The sequence below is a fragment of the Triticum aestivum genome, chromosome 4D (genome assembly GCF_018294505.1).
Source record: "Triticum aestivum cultivar Chinese Spring chromosome 4D, IWGSC CS RefSeq v2.1, whole genome shotgun sequence".
NCBI lineage: Eukaryota > Viridiplantae > Streptophyta > Magnoliopsida > Poales > Poaceae > Triticum > Triticum aestivum.
This window is the reverse complement of record NC_057805.1, coordinates 234,191,684-234,199,876: the sequence shown is the minus strand read 5'-3', so window position 1 is coordinate 234,199,876 and position 8,193 is coordinate 234,191,684.

Sequence of the window (8,193 nt, the reverse complement as noted above, 5' to 3'; positions counted from 1 at the left end):
TTTGAGTGGAAACTCCCTCATTGACCTTGGAGAGCCTATGCCAGATCAGCTTTGATGTTTCCAGTGCACTCACTCTACCATACTGCCCTTTGTTGAGATGTCCACGTATGATGTTCTTCGCTTGAGAGTCGAGTTGCTTGAATATCTTCACATCAACAACATTGATGCTAGGAGCAACAGTGGGAACACCATTCTTAACGACAAACCAGGGATCATTGTCAATTGCCTCAAGATGCATGCACATCTTGTTCTTCCAGTAAGGATAGTCTGTGCAATCGAAGATGGGGCACACAACAGAAACCTTGATCATACCTGTGGTCGACATAACTAAAACTCTGGGTGGATAAACCAAAATCACAAAGAACAAGGGAGTACCTTGCTCTGATACCAATTGAAAGTGCAGGTTATCTCCCAGAGGGGGTGAATGGGAGATTTTTATAAATTCATCAAACTCTGAGGAATTTGACAAAGATTAGAGTGAAGAAATAGAGACGCAAGGGAAACTAAGTCATCACAAAATCAGAATACATGCAATCAGGATACGTAAGAGTGAAGAACATGCAATCATACAAGCACGAGGAATGAGAACTGAGGAAATGAAAAATAGCTTGATGAAATTCTTCCGTTCAAATTCGTCAGAGCATAGATCAAAAAATCTTCAGCAGCGAAATAATGTAAGAGAGGGAGAGGATTTTGAAATTGCCAGGTTGGCTCGGTGAAGACAATGGAATTTGGTAGACCAGTTCTAGTTGCTGCATCAACTGTATGTCTGGTTGAGGCGGCTGAGTCTCAACATAGAGGACACATAGTCCTCACAGTATTCCCCTTGAGCTAAGGCCCGCAGACCTTGCCCAATCACTCATGGTAAGTCTTCAAGGTAGACTTCCAAAACCTTCACATACTTGTTCACTGGCACACCACAATGACTCTTGGTTTACTCAGAACTTGATGCCTAACCGTCTGGAAGAACGACAGTCTTCAAAGGTAACAGACGTCGGATCACACAGATCAATCTCTTGAGTGATGCTCAATCACTTTGGCTCTAGGTTTTTCCTCACTTAGCATTCTTTCCAAGTCGTCAAAGGATGGGTTGCTCTCAAATGACAAGTGTCAAGTTCTCTTGGAGCAGCCAACCAGCAAGTGGTTGTGGGGGGGGGGGTATTTATAGGCAGTGCAACCCGACATGAATTGTCATAAATACCCTTTTCTGATTTGACCGTTGTCAGGATAAGATCCACTCGACAACTGGCCAGCGGCGCAACAACGGTTGGAATTTGAACTCGCAAATTCGTTGGGGCACTCAATTTACTCACTTTTAGGCAAATCGCACTGGCGAGCTCCTAAATCCTCGGCATGACCAAATTTGTTAGTGACCAGATGAACTTCATCACTGTCGCTACAAAATGCGTCAGCTATACTGGAGATTTCCAAAGGCTTCACTCGAAGTGGCTTTTGTGTATGGGTTTGAGTAAGTTTGAGCATCACTTTGGAAATGTGAAATATGTTTCACCTTCACCCCCTTTAATAGTACATTTTTCCTATGACTCAAATAAGAACAAAAGAAACTAGGAAAACAAAAGTCTTCAACCTTCAAAGTCTTCACATCAATTTCGTCAAAGGTCGTAGCAATTTCATCACCAAATTCTTCACTTGAAGAAATCCATTTTTATGGGTTGTCTTCCATGTGTTAAACCAAATATTCAGGGACTCTGGTTCCTATTTATACTCATAAACACATTAGTTCCAGAACCTATTTGTCTTCAATACTCCAAAACCACTAACAGGGCACTTGATGCACTTACAAAACTACCACCGTAGAGTTCCATATTTTGATGGTACAAACTTTGCTAGTTGGAAACATAAGATGAAAATGCATATTCTTGGTCATAACCCCACCGTTTGGGCTATTGTTCGTGTTGGCTTGCAAGGTGAATTCTCTGAGGATGGTAAAGAATTGGATCGTGAAGAAACCGTGGAAGAATTGAAGACATTGAAATACAATGTTCAATATTGTGATATTCTCTTCAGTGATCTATGCCTCGAGGAATTCAACAAAATCAGTTACCTCGAGAATGCAAAGGAAATTTGGAATACTTTGGTTGATATGTATGAAGGTACCGAGTCCGTCAAGGAATCCAAGTTGGATGTGCTTCAAAGTTAACTTGACAAGTTCAAAATGAAGGATGGTGAAGGAGTCACTAAAATTTATTCTAGGCTTGCTCTCATCACAAATGAGATTGCCGACTTGGGAAGTGAAGAGATGACCGACAAGTTCATCATCAAGAAATCCTTAGAGCCTTGGATGGAAAATATGATACCATGTGCACATTGATACAAATGATGCTGAATTACAAAGATCTCCAGCCCACAAAAGTGGATTGTTGCTCATGAAATGTCACTTAAGGATAAGGAGGAGCCCCAGAAAAAGCCAAGTGGTGCATATAAAGCCTCGAGTGATGCTCCTACAACTTAGTATCCAATGAAGAGATAAGCCTAATGGTCAAGAACTTCAACAAATTCTACAAGAATACAAGCAAAGAGAAAAGCTCCAACTCAAGGCACTATGAGAAAAGATCATCAAGTCTTGACCGTAATTGCTACAATTGTTGAAGACCCGGACACTACTCCAATGAGTGTACGACACCCTACAAGAAAAGAGAAGACTCACCTAGAAGGAAGAGTAGAAAAGATGAATCACTTCGTAGAGAGAGGAGTAGCAGAGATGACCGTTATGAACGAAGACCTTCTCGAAGAAACAAGGAATCAAAAGGGAAATACAAGTCAACCAAGAGGTACTCTAGAAGAAGACATCAAGCTCATGTTGGTGAATGGGTTTTCGGCTCCCACTCCGACAACTACTCTGAGAGAAGTTACCACTCCGACTTTGACTATAATCAAGATGAAGGTGTTGCCGGACTTGCTCTATCATCCAACTCCCTTGACATATTTGATTCACCAAATGAATGAATTGGAATATGCTTCATGGCTAAAGGCCCCAAGGTATCGCACCCCGATTATCTTGATTTCAATAGTGATGAGGATGATTTGCTAGGTGATGATGATTTGCTTGTTGATAAAACTAGTGATGTGAGCTATAATGAACTTGCTAGTTATCATGATAGTCAAGATGAAACGAGTGACAATGCAAAGAAGGATATTGAGCATCTAACTAAAGAACTAAACACTCTTAAGTTAGCTCATGAAACAACTCAAGAAGATCATAGAGATCTTCTAAGAACTCATGAGAAGCTATGCTTCGAGAAGCTAAATTTAGAGCAAGAGCATGAGCTTCTTAAAGCAATCAATGATGATCTTCGAAAGAAGAGTTCTTTTTACATTGCCAAACGTCTCCTCTTGTCTACTTTTATGGCACAATTTAAAACTACTCAAGCTAGTAACAAGAGTAAGAAAGGTTCTTCATCTAGTAGTAACAATAACAATGCTATATCCAATATTGTTGCTCCTGGTAGTTCTCTTGATTCCCCTAATGATTCTCTTAGCCAAGTTACACTTTAGAAAGAAAACACTTTATTGAAAGGCTTTATAGAGAAAGGTGTTTACAGGAGTCTTGATGGGAGTAAGCAATTTGAGGAAATTGTACGCAAGCAAGGAAAACATCAAAATAATCAAGGTATTGGTTTTGAACGAAATTTCAATGCTAATGGAGTTGAATGGGAAGAAGATCAATATCCCAATACAAAGTTTGTTCCTCAACAAGGGAAGTATGACCCCACATCTTTTGAGGGAACATAAGCTCAAGATGATCTTCTAACATAAGACCACAACCGAAAAGGCCAGGACAAGCTTCAAGAAGAGATTGACTCATTTGAAGAAGCGCCACAAGCCTTGGTAAAGTGGGTTCCCAAGACTTTATCAAGTTCTCATTCATCAAGTTCAACTACAACTCCATGGAATCCCATCAAATTGATGTGGGTCCCAAAGAAGAAGAACTAGAGAGTTCTTGAGGGTGAGTCCGCCAACAAACTTCACTCATATTCATTATGGCAAGAACTTGTGCAACTAACTTCAACATCTTGCACTAGTTCGTGGAGTCACAAACCCTCTTGTTGTTATGACAAGGGACAAGGTATTCAATGCATTCATGGACATCATCATATGTGCATTTCACTCTATATCTATGGATATCTTTGTATGTTCATTGTGGGACTAACCCGTGTAGGTATTAAAAGTGCAAAACTCAAGGATTACTCCTAACTCTTGATGGACTACATCAACATTGAGCATCACATTTACACTATCTACATGAAGTCATCATCGACAAAACCCAAGGTTAGTTCATCCCTGTTTGGGGTGATATCACATCTAGGGGAAGCTTTGCTCTAAGACTTGAGCTAGAGCAACTCTAATGGTGTGGACACATTAATGTTTTATGAAAAGTGGCAACCCCACTTGTGCTTGAAACCCTACGATCAAATGTTCTCATTTGGCTCCTAAGTCAATATACTCATATATAGATGACTACGTCATCGTCCATTGCTTGATAGTTGCTAGAATTGGTTGTGCATGTTTGACACATATTTCATTTGCTATCTTATTGTGTGAGCATGTTGGTAGGCGTATTTCTCTTTCTAGGACATCCATTTACAGTTTGATTGATTTGGTTTATTTAGGCAAATGGATGTACAAGAATGCCTAAGCACCTTCTCTAGCTAGTTATCTCGACATGTCTAAATTCTTTCTTGCTATACCACAAAAACTTGAACAAGTCTCTTTCGGACCCTCCGGTGAGGAGCAATCGGAGCCACCGATCCGACTAGGGCCGACCTCCAAAACCTTATAAGTGACTTTCGGATAGACCAACTCACAACCATCTGGTCTCACCTGAACCACTTAGACTGATCTGATTTTCTATCTCGGAGATACTGATCTGAAATTCTCTGTGTCATCGAATTGATGTGCTCATAGCAGTTACTCACCTCGATGCCACCCGCTCGGTCTCACCAACATCTCATGGGTATATATGTATCATGCAGACCATACATTGAAATTTCTCAACAGTCACGACTCCCGCACCCCGTTACGGCCATCGTCCGTGGTCCCTTGATCGTCGCTGCCGGATTCCGTCGCTGTTAACGACATTCTTCGCCACTATTGCCGCCATAGAGGATCTCCACCGAGTTAGGTTGAGATTTGACCCCCTAGTGCTTTGATAACCCACAAGTATAGGGGATCGCAACAGTTTTCGAGGGTACAGTATTCAACCCAAATTTATTGATTCGACACAAGGGGAGCCAAAGAATATTCTCAAGTATTAGCAGTTGAGTTGTCAAGTCAACCACACCTGGATAACTTAATATCTGCAGCAAAGTATTTAGTAGCAAAGTAGTATGGAAGTAATGGTAACGGTAGCAAAAGTAATATTTTTGGGTTTTGTAGTGATTGTAACAGTAGCAACAGAAAAGTAAGTAACCAGAGAACAATATGTGAAAAGCTCGTAGGCATTGGATCGGTGATGGTGAATTATGCCGGATGCGGTCCATCATGTAACAGTCATAACATAGGGTGACACAGAACTAGCTCCAATTCATCAATATAATGTAGGCATGTATTCCGAATATAGTAATACGTGCTTATGGAAAAGAACTTGCATGACATCTTTTGTCCTACCCTCCCGTGGCAGCGGGGTCCTAATGGAAACTAAGGGATATTAAGGCCTCCTTTTAATAGAGTACCGGAACAAAGCATTAACACATAGTGAATACATGAACTCCTCAAACTACGGTAATCACTGGGAGTGGTCCCGATTATTGTCACTTCGGGGTTGCTAGATCATAACACATAGTAGGTGACTATAGACTTGCAAGATAGGATCAAGAACTCACATATATATTCATGAAAACATAATAGGTTCAGATCTGAAATCATGGTAGGCGGGCCCTAGTGAAAAGCATTAAGCATAGCAAAGTCATAGCAACATCAATCTCAGAACATAGTGGATACTAGGGATTAAACCCTAACAAAACTACCTCAATTACATGATAAATCTCATCCAACCCATCACCGTCCAGCAAGCCTACGATGGAATTACTCACGCACGGTGGTGAGCATCATGAAATTGGTGATGGAGGATGGTTGATGATGACGATGGCGACGGATTCCCCTCTCCGGAGCCCCGAACGGACTCTAGATCAGCCCTCCCGAGAGGTTTTAGGGCTTGGCGGCAGCTCTGTATCGTAAAACGCGATGAATCCTTCTCTCTGGTTTTTTCTCCCCGAACACGAATATATGGAGTTGGAGTTGAGGTCGGTGGAGCGTCAGGGGGCCCACGAGGCAGGGGGCGCGCCCAGGGGGGCAGGCGTGGATTCTTCTTCCAGGATGGCCTGACGTGGATTCTTCTTCCAGTATTTTTAATATTTTCCAAAAATATGTTCCGTGGAGTTTCAGTTCATTCCGCTTTTGTTTCTGCACATAAATCACACCATGGCAATTCTGCTGAAAACAGCGTCAGTCCGGGTTAGTTCCATTCAAATCATGCAAGTTAGAGTCCAAAACAAGGGCAAAAGTGTTTGGAAAAGTAGATACGACGGAGACGTATCAACTCCCCCAAGCTTAAACCTTTGCTTGTCCTCAAGCAATTCAGTTGATAAACTAAAAGTGATAAAGAAAAACTTCTACAAACTCTGTTTGCTCTTGTTGTTGTAAATATGTAAAGCCAGCATTCAAGTTTTCAGCAAAGATTATGACTAACCACGTTCACAATATTTCTTAGGTCTCATGTTTACTCATATCAATGGCATAATCAACTAGCGAGCAATAATAATAAATCTCGGATGACAACACTTTCTCAAAAAAATCATGATATGATATAACAAGATGGTATCTCGCTAGCCCTTTCTGTGACCGCAAACATAAATGCAAAGCACCTTTAAAGATCAAGGACTGACTACACATTGTAATTCATGGTAAAAGAGATCCAGTCATAGTCATATCCAATATAAATTAATAGTAATGGATGCAAATGACAGCAGTGCTCTCCAGCTGGTGCTTTTTAATGAGAGGGTGATGACTCAACATAAAAGTAAAAAGATAGGCCCTTCGCAGAGGGAAGCAGGGATTTGTAGAGGTGCCAAAGCTTGATTTTGAAATAGAGATAAATAATATTTTGAGCGGCATACTTTCATTTTCAACATAACAACCAAGAGATGGCGATATCTTCCATGCTACAGACATTATAGGCGGTTCCCAAACAGAATGGTAAAGTTTATACTCCCCCTCCACCAACAAGCATCAATCCATGGCTTGCTCGAAACAATGAGTGCCTCCAACTAACAACAGTCCCAGGGGGAGATTTGTTTGCTATTATTTTGATTTAGTTTGCATAAAGCATGAGACTGGGCATCCCGGTGACCAGCCATTTTCTCGTGAGTGAGGAGCGGAGTCCACTCCTCTTGAGAATAACCCGCCTAGCATGGAAGATACGGAAAACCCTAGTTGATACATGAGCTATTCGAGCATACAAAACAGAATTTCATTTGAAGGTTTAGAGTTTGGCACATACAAATTTACTTGGAACGGCAGGTAGATACCGCATATAGGAAGGTATAGTGGACTCATATGGAATAGCTTTGGGGTTTAAGGGATTGGATGCACAAGCAGTATTCCCGCTTAGTACAAGTGAACGCCAGCAAAAGACTGGGAAGCGACCAACTAGAGAGCGACAACAGTCATGAACACGAATTAAAATTAATAAACATTGAGTGCAAGCATGAGTAGGATATAATCCACCATGAACATAAATATCGTGAAGGCTATGTTGATTTGTTTCAACTACATGCGTGAACATGTGCCAAGTCAAGTCACTTAAATCATTCAAAGGAGGATACCAACCCACTATACCACATCACAACCATTTTAATAGCATGTTGGCACGCAAGGTAAACCATTATAACTCATAGCTAATCAAGCATGGCACAAGCAACTATAATCTCTAATTGTCATTGCAAACATGTTTATTCATAATAGGCTGAATCAGGAACGATGAACTAATCATATTTACAAAAACAAGAGAGGTCAAGTTCATACCAGCTTTTCTCATCTCAGTCAGTCCATCATATATCATCATTATTGCCTTTCACTTGCACGACTGAACGATGTGAATAATAATAAGAGTGCACGTGCATTGGACTAAGCTGGAATCTATAGGCATTCAATAAACAGGAGAAGACAAGGCAA